The sequence below is a fragment of the Cydia amplana genome, chromosome 6, assembly GCF_948474715.1.
Source record: "Cydia amplana chromosome 6, ilCydAmpl1.1, whole genome shotgun sequence".
Taxonomy (NCBI): Eukaryota; Metazoa; Arthropoda; class Insecta; order Lepidoptera; family Tortricidae; genus Cydia; species Cydia amplana.
The window spans coordinates 6184246-6198405 of record NC_086074.1 but is presented as its reverse complement, the minus strand read 5'-3'; the positions used below and the strand labels follow the sequence as shown (position 1 = coordinate 6198405).

At 40.1% G+C, this 14160-nt stretch overlaps 1 protein-coding gene across 1 annotated transcript in view; it reads left to right on the top strand.

Annotated features, from left to right (window-relative positions):
• LOC134648678 (adenosine receptor A2b) overlaps positions 1–14160 on the top strand; it is a 170139-nt gene that overhangs the window by 23295 nt on the left and 132684 nt on the right. The window lies entirely within an intron of this gene.

Here is a 14160-nt window from a genome sequence, read left to right as displayed (position 1 = left end):
TTGGATGTTTTTGATCATATTCTATGTCTGCTCTCTGGAGCCGCCCACCAACACGAATTATTCCAAAATCATCGAGTTGTGGAGTAAACGAGGTAAGTTGACTTTTCTTCTTTAGTTTACCCCTTTTTATATCTTCTATTTCTTCAGCATAAGCTTGTTGCTGACTCTTTTTTACCATAATTGCTAAAGCTTCATCCAATTCACTTTTCAGCAGGTAAGTATGATTTTTTCTTTTATTTTTCAGGAATCTTCGGCAGTACGCAACAACTCTTAACAACTTGGTGAGTGAAGAATACTTCGACCACATAGGATCTTCGCCGTCCGATTCAGATATCATAGTTTCCAGGTGAGTATGTACTTTTTTTTCTTCCAGCTGTGTATTCATTGTTTTCGATACTCCGTAGTTAATCACTTCTTGTTTCAGCCAAGCCGGTCCAGATAACCAGAGTTCAAAGTTACTTAATTCAGATGCTGAGATCCCTCTTGAAGCACAATCGGCCGGGTTGTGTTCTGACCTTACGTGTGACCATTGGCTTCGACTGGTGGCTGTCAAGATCTCTGAACATCTGTTTCCTATAAAAGTCTTCCACCTGCTTGGGTGACTGCTTAACCACGCCAATACCACTTCTGAGTCTGTCCATGCATGAATATTAGATTTTTCCACATCTAACACATCTGAAACTTCAACCAATAGCTTGGCCAATAATACCGCTCCACATAATTCCAGCCTAGGAATTGAAATCTGCTTTATTGGCGAAACCTTTGTTTTACATGTCACTAAACTGACGTGTATTGACCCTTCTGCGTCAATAACGCGTAAATACACCACAGCGGCATATGCAGCATTTGAGGCGTCACTAAAACCATGCAGTTCAACTAATCTGGCCTGAGATTGGTGATTTGTCCAGCGAGGAAGTCTGAATCTGGTGAGCTGTGACAATTCTTCCCTATAGCACAACCATTCTTCAAGCAGCGACGACGGTAGCTCTTGATCCCACTCGATGCCTGCCAACCAAAGCTTTTGAATGAACATTTTTGCTTTAACAATGCTTGGAGCTATCCAACCAAGAGGATCATATAGTTTCGCAATATCTGATGTAACCTTTCTTTTAGTTACAGGTGCTGTCGGTGGAGGTAGCTGAACTGTATATGCAAATTCGTCCCGATTTCGATCCCAGGTAAGTCCTAATATTTTATTTACCGCTTCTTGCTTCATCTCTATTTTCTTATGCTCTTCTTTCTCTGCTGTGCTTTCTCGAATTTCTTCTAACATAGCCTTTCTATTGCTTGACCATTTTTGAAGCTCATAGCCTCCTTTGCTTAATAGCGTCTTCATCTGGTGGTAGATCTCTATTGCCTCTTGCTCGGTTTGACAACCTGACATCAGGTCGTCCATGTAGAAATCCTCACGTACCCGAGTAACCGCAAGAGGGAAGTCTACACCTTCATCCAAGGCGACTTGAATCAGACTTTTAACAGCAAGGTAAGGAGCTGATGAGACCCCAAAAGTAACCCTGTTTAACTTGTATTCTTTTACTTTTTGGGTATGATTCTCTCTCCACAGGATGCGTTGATACTTTGTGTCTCTTTCATCGACTCGTATTTGCCGGTACATCTTGACGATATCGGCAATGAAGACAACTGGATGCATTCTCCAACGCATGATTATGTGCCTCAACTCTGACTGCAATGTAGGACCAACCATAAGGTCACTGTTTAAGGACACCCCGTTTGTGCCCTTGCAAGAAGCGTCAAAAACTATACGAACCTTAGTAGTTTCCCGTTCGTCACGCACAACAGCATGGTAAGGTAGGTACAGTCCCTTTTCCTTAGATTCTTGCTCTGATAAAGGTTCCATGTGATTTAAATCCCGGTATTCATGGAACACTTTTGTGTATTCTGTTTGCAGGCGCTCATCGGTTTGAAGCTTCCTTTCCAGAGAATAAAATCTTCGTAACGCTATTTCTCTGGACCCACCATCTACACAAGCTGGTTGCTCATCCCTGAACGGTAATCTAACAACGTATCGGCCGTTCTCATCCCGTGTAGTAGTTGCCTCATATATCTCCTCACATTTTTGTTCTTCAGGTGTTAAAATCCGTTCTTTGTTCTTAGGTTCTGATTCAAGTTCCCAAAAGGACCTCAGTAACTGTTCCACCTGAATGTGCATGCTAACCAGCTTGCAGGAGATGTTGGTATGTAAACTTGCTTCACCACTTAAAATCCATCCCAGAGACGTCTTTTGTGCCACCGTAGTCTCCTGGGGAGATTTGAATAAACCTGGTTGAATGATCCGAGCATAGACCTTTGCTCCCAACAACATATCTATTTTATTTGGAGTGTGATAGTCAGGGTCTGCGAGCTCGACAGTTTGTAACTCCGGCCATGAGGTAATAGATACTTTCGCAGATGGTTGGTTCGAGGTAACTTTGTCAACCACGTATGCTGTGACCTCAATGGTGCTGCTAGTGTTAGAGCGTGATGCGATTGTAACTTGAACCGTAGACTTCAGCTCTGTAATCAGCTCTCCTCTCAATCCTGACACTGAAACCTTAGCTGGAGTTTGTTTTAACTCGAGTAACTGAACTACAGCTGAGGTGATAAATGAGACTTCTGATCCCGGATCTATAAGTGCCCTTAATAGATGATATTCTTCTCGTTCCCATGCTTTGGCTTTTACTACCGCGGTAGCCAGTAACCCTTGCTGTGAGCCTTCATTAACGAAGTGATTTGAAACACTGGTTCCCGGTATAGCTTCTCCCGTTGAATTTGCGACTTGTTGTGTATGAACTTGTGCCACAGCTTGATCAGCCGATGGCTCCCTACCTTGATTGGCTTGAGTGTCTCCCTTTTGATGTAACAGCGAGTGATGTCGCCTGTTACAGATTTGACAGTTTGTTGTCAATTTGCAGTATCTGGCAGTGTGATTTTTACCCAAACAGTTGAAACACATCCCGTTGGTTTGAACAAAATTACGCTTAACATCGACATCTAAAGCACTGAAATCTTTGCAATGTATTATACGGTGGTCACCTTTACAATAATTACATGATACATTGTTAGTGACTAGCAAATTATGAACTTTTTGCAACTGATTGCCCTTAACTTGATTGAAACTCCCCTTGTAATTGTTATTCACATATTTAGGTTTTTGGGTAAATCCCGGTTTTGGCTCCAAAAATTCCAAAGAATGGTATCGCGTTTGCAAAAAATCCTTAAATTGCTCCAGTGTCGGTAAATGCTCAGACAGAGATACAGATTCGCTTACTTTACATTCCCAGTTTTTCCGACTTTCTGGATCCAATTTATGACTGACAATGTAAATTATAATAATATCCCAAGTGCTTGTATCAATTTTGAGGCTAGACAATGCATTCAACGTTTCTGTAGTACAATCTAACATATGCTTTATGTCAGTGGCAGACTCAGTCAGAAGAGTCTTTTGTGCAAAAAATCTTTTTAATATGCAATTCGCCAAATATTGCTTGTTATTATAGCGACTCTCTAACTGGGTCCAACACTGGTCATAACTTTCACTAGAAATGGGTATGTGTCTAAGAAGCTGCTCCGCTTCGCCTGTCAAATGCGCCTTGAGGTAGTGAAGCTTCTGGATATCATCGATGTCCTGATTTTTGTGGATGAGTGAAATAAACAAATCCCGAAATCCCGTCCACTCCTCGTACTTTCCCGAAAAAGTTGGAATCGTGATCTTAGGAAGCTTCACATGACTCGATTTTGACATTGGAGTAGTTGACAATATTGGACTATCATTGCTGGTTGTTGCCTTTAACTTGCTCATAGCGTTCTTAAGCTCGCATTTGTAATCTATGTATAACTCGTTGGTCGCATCATACACATCGTCCTTCATGTATGCAGTATCTTGTAGCACTTCTCGCTCTGGCAACATCAGTATCTGCATATGCATACGTGAAAACTGATCCCATATTTTCTCTAAGTTCTCAAGTCTGGTTTCAACGTACGAGATGGTAATCCGCTCCTTTGGAGACTTTTTGTAGTTACTGAATGCCTTGCTGATGCGAATACTTTGATCCGTTTGAAAATTTACACTAGCTTCCATTTTACTACTCATCTTGAAAAATTACAAGTCCCAGCAAATCTTATCATAAACTTTCTAAGTCCCAAATAGTCACTCGTAAATCTGCTAAGTCCTCATACAGTAAGTAAATCTTGAAAATATTACAAGTGTTTTTTGCTCTCAATTTTTCTAAGTGTTTGGCTGATGTACTTCGATATGAAATCGGGCATAGGTTCCCCGTCGGATCACTTTTTCTTAAATTATTCTAAGTCTTAAACACTTTGAAATTGTCTTCTGTCCATTAATTTTTCCTAAGTCCAAATGTGACAGCTCTACTTTCCAAATATTATTTTGACAGGTGACAGTTCCAATTAATGACACTTTGCACAGATAAACATAAATGTACTCACAGTTTGAAATCTTCTTACACTTCACTAGTACTTGAACCTTAGTTGAATCTTCCCGCCAAGTTGATCCACCGTGACGTCACTCAAGGTCACGGCGCTGCTGACTCCGTCGACTGCTCCAATCCACTGCCGCCCTCGGAGATTGCACCCTCGACAACAATCCGTTGCCACTTGATGCAGGAAGCACTACTAAAACATAAGGCCCATAGTACATCCGGTTCGAAGGACCAATGTTTGTACTCCTAACTCGTTCAAAAAGGGCGCTCTTTACTTGGGAAGAATGAAACAATCATTAACATTCACAAATAAAGCCAATATATTAAAAATAATTTACACACCTTATATACGAACTCGATAAGAATTTCGTTAGCTAGTTGTGTGGTCGGGTCAGCGACATCTAGCGTGAGATTTGGTAAACCGTTTTGCATACAGTTACTCTACGGACGCGAACACGCAGCCTTCGTATCCTTTGTGGTTAGTTCACGTGGAGATATGAACCTGTAGTCTATTATTAGAGCGTTAGGTACTATATAGACTTCCTAGTTCCTTCTAAGTCTTAGGTATTTATATGGGCAATAAATTAAACCAGATGGGTGAATCAACTTTTTCTTCTCAGTCGTTGCCATGGTTACGTTCTCCTGGGTCACTCTTTAAAACCTGATTTTTAGGCATTTAAATTCACCAAACACGCTTTTTTGTAATACTTACTTATAAACCCTTTCCATTGAGGGTCGTCTACCAAGCGTGTAAGAAGAACGTGGTGTACAATGTCTTCTAACAAACTATGCTAATATTGTCTCTTGGCTGACCGGACAGAATAACAACAAGAAATAGTTGATACACCCAGATACCTATCGAATTTACCCGTGTAATCATTAATTAAGAAGTTTTGATCCACCCAGATAGCTATTGAATTTACCCGTGTAATCATTAATTAAGAAGTTTTTTTAAGTTACACTTACCTAATTATGACCCCGTAATTAAATTTTTCACATGTACCAAGCAGTTATCTACTGCAATCATTAAGAAACAAAATTACATGACATTACGAGATACGAGCTTTTTATTGTACTTAACTGCCAACAAACGATGACAGTTACTTTAAAAAGCTCGTATTCCGTAACTTGTGTATTACATTGTGGGCTGAATTATTTTGAATGGTTAAAATTTTCATTGTATTTCTAAAGAAAATCTAACTTAATATACTTCTTAGGTCCTATGCTAACCACCGTTAAAATATTTGCTCGTGTTGTATTTACAAACTGTAGTTATGCACTTTAGGGCCCGGCCACATGTCAGCGGTGCGGCGCCGCCGCCGCCGCGCGGCGCGGCACCGCAGAAATCTGCGGCGACGCCCGCCGCAACGCAAAATTTTGCGGTGCCGCGCTGCGGTGCGTTTCGCCGCGCGCGGTGCCGCAAAGCGGTGAGTTTCGCCGCGCGCGGTGTCGCCAAGCGGCGTGCGGCGCCGCGTGCGATGCCACGCTGCATAGTAAAGAATAAAATTCGACTACCAGTTGTTTAATCAGACATGGATTCCTTCACACGTGTTCTGCTCTTGCTGTTGTTATAGCGATAGCGGTTCGCCAAAAAACGCTGCAAATGGTGTTAAAGGTATGAAAATCGGTACGATTGATCTTTAGGACATTTGAAACAATTTGACCCGAAGCACCAACAAATAAAAAAAACGAGAGCAGTTATGACGTCATCTTTTTTTTGTATGAAATTTTTGAAAAATTTGTTTAGAAACCTATCGTGTTTAGTATTAAACGAAAAGGCTTTCTGAGCCGATTCCAAAAATATATCACATCATTACATTTGAGTCATTTTTTTTAAATTATAATAAAAATATTTTTCAAAACATACCAAGTTTGGGTTTCTCCAGATACAATACCGTTCAATATTTTTTTGTAAAATATACCTCAAATTATACCTAATATCCTCATATCTCACCCTAAGAAAGCAATTTTGAAAATAATTACATGAAATATGTTTTTTTTTTAATTTTCAATTTTACAAAGTGTGATCTATGAATCTATGAAAAAACAATAAATTTTGGGAGTTCCCCATACTTAGAACTGAAACTCAAAATTTTTTTTTTCATCAAACCTATACGTGTGGGGTATCTATGGATAGGTCTTCAAAAATGATATTGAGGTTTCTAATATAATTTTTTTCTAAACTAAATAGTTTGCTCGAGAGACACTTCCAAAGTGGTAAAATGTGTGTCCCCCCCCCCTTTAACTTCTAAAATAAGAGAATGATAAAACTAAAAAAAATATATGATGTACATTACCATGTAAACTTCTACCGAAAATTGGTTTGAACGAGATCTAGTAAGTAGTTTTTTTTTAATACGTCATAAATCGCCTAAATACGGAACCCTTCATGGGCGAGTCCGACTCGCACTTGGCCGCTTTTTTTTATTTAATGGTGCTTCGGGTCAAATTGTTTCAAATGTCCTAAAGATCAATCGTACCGATTTTCATACCTTTAACATCATTTGCAGCATTTTACTGAATTTCTCGGTGTACTGCCAGCGCTATTAAGAAGGCGCAGAAAAAAAAACAATTGAAAAGAAAATTTTGGGTGAACCCATATCTTCGTATAATGAATGAAGATGCAAATCATTTCAAAAGAAAATACCGGCAGAAATCTGCGGCGCCGCACGCCGCTCGGCGGCACCGCGCGCGGCGAAACTCACCGCTTTGCGGCACCGCGCGCGGCGCCGCGCACCGCTTTGCGGCGCCGCAGCGCGGCACCGCAAAATTTTGCGTTGCGGCGGGCGTCGCCGCAGAGCGGTTTGCGGCGCCGCAGATTTCTGCGGTGCCGCGCCGCGCGGCGGCGGCGGCGCCGCACCGCTGACATGTGGCCGGGCCCTTACAACAACATGCTTTTTTGTGACAAGATATGTTGACATAATTTTTTAAATTAGGTACTAAATAGATATTAAACGTATTTATGCACTTTATATATACATAAAATTACCTAAATTAGTGCAATTACCTTACTTAGTCGTTGAAGAAGACGTTTGTTCGTTTCAACTTTTACAAAGGAGTAAGGTGCAAAAGTGTAAACATATCTTTGACTTCGTAATTACAGGGTAGGTACAGTCGACGTCATATACTTAGGTACATAATTCAGGAGGCCACAATAGAGAAAATAAGTAGGAAGTTTCGAAAAATGCTTATCCGACGTCCTTGGAGAATTAGCATAATCTTGAATGGCACTCGATGGAAAACTCTTATATGAATTTTCTGCTTTGCGCTAACATTTTTAAACTGGAAAAATTTGTACAAATTGAAGTAATTCAGAAGAACTTCGTTAACTTTACTTGCGAATATGATTGTCTTTCGCCATTAACCGTACTACAAGCAATACTTGCCTAATAATTATACGTACGTACCTAATAGCATACAGCGCTCTGCGGGTCCAGTACAACAATGCGTACAGGGTGGTGTTCGGGCTGCCGCGACACTGTAGCGCCTGGTATGTTGATATGTTCACGGAGGGACGGATCGATGGCTTCCACGCGATCATCAGGAAGCGGTGTAGCTCCTGTTGAGGCGGTGGCGCGCCAGCTCCAATAGCATGCTGTGCACGTTGGCCGACCGGTGGGACTCACCGTGGCTGAAGCACTGGGTGCAGCTACATGCCCCAGTGTGTCAGAATTTATTTTAAGATTATGTTTGTACTAACCCTAGCTTAAATGATTTCAATTTCAATAATATACTTACCTACATTACAAATTGGAGAACAATATCTTAATTTAATTAGATTTCTTTTAATAACAAAACTTCCGTGAGACACAGACATATTAAATATATGAAAAAACGGGTCACTCACGTATTTTAAGTCGAAAACGCTCGAGTGAAACATGTCGAGCCTTTTCGACTTCAAATACGTGAGTGACCCGTTTTTAATCTAATTAATACCTTTAAACGAGCAATTCTTGCATATTTATTATATTTATTAATTAATTTATATATATATATATATATATATATATATATATATATATATATATCTCTATTTAGGGGATCTCGGAAACGGCTCTAACGATTTCGATGAAATTTGGTATATGGGGGTTTTCGGGGGCGAAAAATCGATCTAACTAGGTCTTATCTCTGGGAAAACGCTAATTTTTGAGATTTTATGTTTTCCGAGCAACGCTCGGTCTCCCAGATATAATTAGGTTTCTTATCTATCAGGTCTAAAATTCAATATTCAGGTTACGTACCTATTCATTCCATACCGTTATGTTTTTAGCTAGTAATATTTTGGTAAATTAAGTTTGTTTTTAAACAACCACGCAATTACATTCTCTTTCGCAGTTTGTCGATTTTCATTTTACGTATTTAACTTGTTTTCATTCTATTTCTGCTATAGATAAATACTGATGTATTTATTTAGTATTAGGTTTGTATGGGTGGGTCTTCATATCATAGTCAATTAAGTATGTTGCTGTTTTGTTTTTTAATGCATGTAGGTACTTAATGTTCGTTTGCTTATTATGGGCCAATACGCGGAAGAGGATTATAATTATCAGTTTCATTGGAAAGGATGATGGCGATAGGTGTTTTTAATAAGTACCTAATATGCAACTCCTGCTACAAAGCCTTATTTAGAGATAACAAAGCTAACTTGCATGTTGTTCTTGTCTTTATATCTTTTCGCCTTTCTTAAGAGCGCTCCAACAAGAAAAGTCAAAATAATGCAAAATTGATGATATTCCTCGATGACATTCAGTACTTTAGGGTCATTATTAGAAACAATGAGTGCTTGTTACGGTAAAAGCGTCTTCTTATCTTTAGGAATTACTTTTTAAATATTGGAAAAAGGGCTTATTAAATTAGTAATGATTTTTTTTCTGATGGTTGTTTCCGAAAAACCACGTGTAGTACTAAATTGTGAGCTCGTATTTGTAAATGTTGAGAAGTTTACTCTGGTAAAGCTGGCTATTTTGTATTACTAATACCCTGTACATTAGGAATTACTTTTGACATTTTTCCTAAATACCTTTGAGAAAGAGAAAATCGAAGAAAAACAAACTCAATTTTCTCTCCGAAACAAGTGTCAATTCCTACGAAATTCTACTTAATATCGAAGTCATTTTCATACTCAAGCAATCTGCAGCGTTTGCTTATACTGATGGTATACATTAGTGTTTATGAAATTCTACTATAATTTTTTGGCAATTTTTTGAAAACGACTCTAATATTACCGATGACGCGCGGTCGTGAGCTCAGTGCCGCGGCAGAGCTTGTAGAGGTAGGACGTGTGTCGGTCGGCTCCGCACGTTTTCAACGGCGACGACGAGGTTTTTTATCATTGTGTGCGGCAGGCGCCGGGTAAAATGCTATACTGTGTGCGTGACAGTGCGTGTAAACGGCGACTGAGAAACTTTGATCCTAGTACTGTGCATTTGTTTTTATAGTATAGTATGTAACTACCGGACAGCATTAAAGATATTTGAAATGATCTGATATTTTATAGGTACTAAATTAAAAAATGGCTGAATACAAATGCTTTTGATGATATGTCAGAATCAGAATATATAGGTCTGATGATGGAGCTGGGAGGTGGTCACCGGTACCAATCAACCATGCAACTAAACCACTTCGTGTTTCGGCTCGTTTGATTCGTCTCAACAAGATCTTTGACACAAGATAGGACTCAGGGTCTGATGATGGAGCTGGAAGGTGGTCACCGGTACCAGTCAACCACGCAACTAAACCACTTCGTGTTTGGGCTCGTTTGATTCGTCTCAACAAGATCTTTGACACAAGATAGGACTCAGGGTCTGATGATGGAGCTGGAAGGTGGTCACCGGTACCAGTCAACCACGCAACTAAACCACTTCGTGTTTGGGCTCGTTTGATTCCTCTCAACGAGATCTTTGACACAAGATAGTACTGAGGGTCTGATGATGAAGCTGGAAGGTGGTCAACGGTACCAGTCAACCATGCAACTAAACCACTTCGTGTTTCGGCTCGTTTGATTCGTCTCAACAAGATCTTTGACACAAGATAGTACTGAGGGTCTGATGATGGAGCTGGAAGGTTGGCACCGGTACCAGTCAACCACGCAACTAAACCACTTCGTGTTTGGGCTCGTTTTATTCCTCTCAGCGAGATCTTTGACACAAGATAGAACTCAGGGTCTGACGATGAAGCTGGAACGTGGTCAACGGTACCAGTCAACCATGCACCTAAACCACTTCGTGTTTGGGCTCGTTTGATTCGTCTCAACAAGATCTTTGACACAAGATAGTACTGAGGGTCTGATGATGGAGCTGGACGGTGGTCACCAGTACCAGTCAACCATGCAACTAAACCATTTCGTGTTTGGGCTCGTTTGATTCCTCTCAACGAGATCTTTGACACAAGATAGTACTGAGGGTCTGATGATGGAGCTGGAAGGTGGTCACTGGTACCAGTCAATCATGCAACTAAACCACTTCGTGTTTGGGCTCGTTTGATTTGTCTCAACAAGATCTTTGACACAACATAGTACTCACAGGGTCTGATGTGCAGCTGGAAGGTTGTCATCCCAGACACGAAGTGGTTTAGTTGCATGGTTGACTGGTACCGGTGACCACCATTCAGCTCCATCATCAGACCCTGAGTATCACCTAGTGTCCAAGATCTTGTTGAGACGAATCAAACGAGCACAAACACGAAGTGGTTTAGTTGCATGGTTGACTGGTACCGGTGACCACCTTCCAGCTCCATCATCAGACCCTGAATATCACCTAGTGTCAAAGATCTTGTTGAGACGAATCAAACGAGCTCAAACACGAAGTGGATTAGTTGCATGGTTGACTGGTACCGGTGACCACCTTCCAGCTCCATCATCAGACCCTGAGTATCACCTAGTGCCAAAGATCTTGTTGAGACGAATCAAACGAGCTCAAACACAAAGTAGTTTAATTGCATAGTTGACTGGTACCAGTGGCCACCTTCCAGCTCCATTATCAGACCCTGAGTGTCACCTAGTGCCAAAGATCTTGTTGAGACGAATCAAACGAGCCTAATCATGTTACTACATGGTTGATTGGTATCCGTGACCACCTTCATCATCATCATCAGGCTTCATCATCAGATGCTTAGTATCACCTCGTTTCTAAACTTAAGATACAAATTAAAGGTTTTATTATATAGCTAAAATAGTTTCCGCGACCGCGACTCGGCAAACGTAGCGTAGGACGCCCTCCGACCAGGTGGGATGACGATCTGCGAAAGACTGCAGGCAGATGTTGGATGCGGCAAGCTGAGGACAGGGCGCTATGGCGCTCTTTAGGGGAGGACTATGTCCAGCAGTGGACTACTATAGCCTGATGATGATGATGATGAAAATAGTTTCACTATACAACCTATACCATATGCAATGACGAAAAATGAAAATAAGCGAGTACCTAAGTAAGTACGTATAATTTCTTTCTAGTAATAATGACCTACATAAGTATGTATATTTGCACTGGATTTAGTATTTTCGTACCAAATAACATTTTTAGGACTTTGATATTAAAGTACAGTTAGTGTTGTTATGATTGATTTAATGTGCTTCACGATCGGATCAAGAATGTTTAATCCATCATTGTAGTGCGACCGAGGGAAAATGCGGTGGAAGGGTTCGGCGACCTGAGATCGCGGGGCCTGCCGCAGCGCGTAAAATACCTACGAGGGGCGTTCAAAATATTCTCGGTATTGATATCTTACAACCTCTTCTAAAATTTCTTTCGTTACTGGCCGCTAAGGTTTATTCATTGACATTAAAAAAAAGTATAATTCGAACCGAGATGTTCTTTTGTTTTTCTGCAATTGCTGAACAAACATGAACATCATGTGGGAATTGACAATGTTAACTAAATTAGAACATCGATGCGTGATAAAATTCTTGACAAAACAGGGTAAAAATCAAAAAACCATAAAAGAGGAAATGGATTGTGTTTACCGTGAGTCTGCTCCTTCTTTATCTACCATTCAAAAGTGGTCAAGCGAGTTTAAACGTGGAAGGGAGAGTGTTGAAGACGACCCTAGACCTGGCCGGCCTGTAGTAGCTACTTCACAAGAAAATATTGATAAAGTGGAAAAACTTATATTGGAAGATGGTCGAGTGAAGGTAAAATCTATAGCACAAGTAACCAATCTCTCTATTGGTACCGTACATGATATTATCCATGACCATCTTAATATGTCAAAAGTAAGTGCAAGATGGGTTCCGCGAATGCTGACTCGGCTTCAAAAAGACATGCGTGTAGCTTGTTGTTCCGATTTTATTGACCTGTGCGGTGAAAATCCTGATGAGGTGCTGCAAAGAATAGTTACTGGAGATGAAACCTGGGTTCATCATTATGACCCAGAGAGTAAACAAGAGTCCATGCAGTGGCACATTAAGGGTTCAGCTCATCCCAAGAAGTTCAAGGTCATCCCTTCAGCTGGCAAGGTCATGGCCACGATATTTTGGGATTGTGAAGGAGTATTACTGATCGATTATAAAGAAAAAGGTGTAAATATCACAGGACAGTACTACGCTAACATTCTACGTCAATTAAAGGATGCAATCAAAGAAAAGAGGCGAGGAAAGTTAACCAAAGGTGTTATGCTTCTGCATGACAACGCCCCCGTCCATACTGCTCATATTGCCAAGGCAGCTATTGTTGAATGTGGGTTTGAAACTGTTACTCACCCACCGTATAGTCCGGACTTAGCCCCCAGCGACTTCTTTTTGTTCCCCAATCTTAAAAAGGATCTGCGTGGAAATAAATTTTCCGATGATGAAGCATTGAAGGCGGCAGTGGAGGAGCATTTTTACACCAAAGATAAAAAATATTTTTATGCAAGATTAAAAAAAAAAATTGATCGATCTTTTAAGTGTATGAACATAGGGGGGGAGTATATTGAAAAATATAAATATCAAACTTTTCGTACTTGTTTGTTTTCATTCTCATACCGAGAATATTTTGAACACCCCTCGTAAACTCGCTCATCCCCGAAATGTAATAGCACTCTTAACTATTGTCATGCAAAATATTCGCGGAATATTATTTAGTTAGGCCATTATACTTTATAATACTTTAAACTCTCGCGTTTTGTACACATATTTAATTTCACAAACGGGTCTAACGCGATATAATTTAATTGTTTTTACATTAAATTCCGACGTTTCAGCTGAGTTGCACCAGCTGTGCTCACGGAAAGACAATTGTGTTTAAGGTAAAAACAATGAAATTATATCGCGTTAGACCCGTTTGTGAAATTAAATACATTATATATATACTTTAGGCGATTCCGCAATGAATCATCAAGGGATTGACATTTTATGATCCATACTTTACCACACCCTGTTGTTAACAGCCGATTATTAAGAGGTATTTACTCGTGTCCTTGTAACGACCATTTTCTTAATTGAACTCTGCTTCGGTGCGACACTCAACTTGACATACACGCTTCGATGTGGCTTTCCTTAAGTGTAGGTACCTGCAAATATACTAAGTACATACAAGTAGTGTTGAGACTGTTGAGAGACCTTATGTACAGTCAAATGTTTTGCTTATTAAGCAAGTTATTGGAATATTAAACATGTAAATATATAGTCTCTGACACGGTCAAAATGTAAACACGATAGATACGAGTAAATACATAATTGAGTGTTTGTGATAGAGCTTTTGCAATGTAAACCATCATCTCAAAAGTCCTCGTAGTTCGAGGAAAGTAG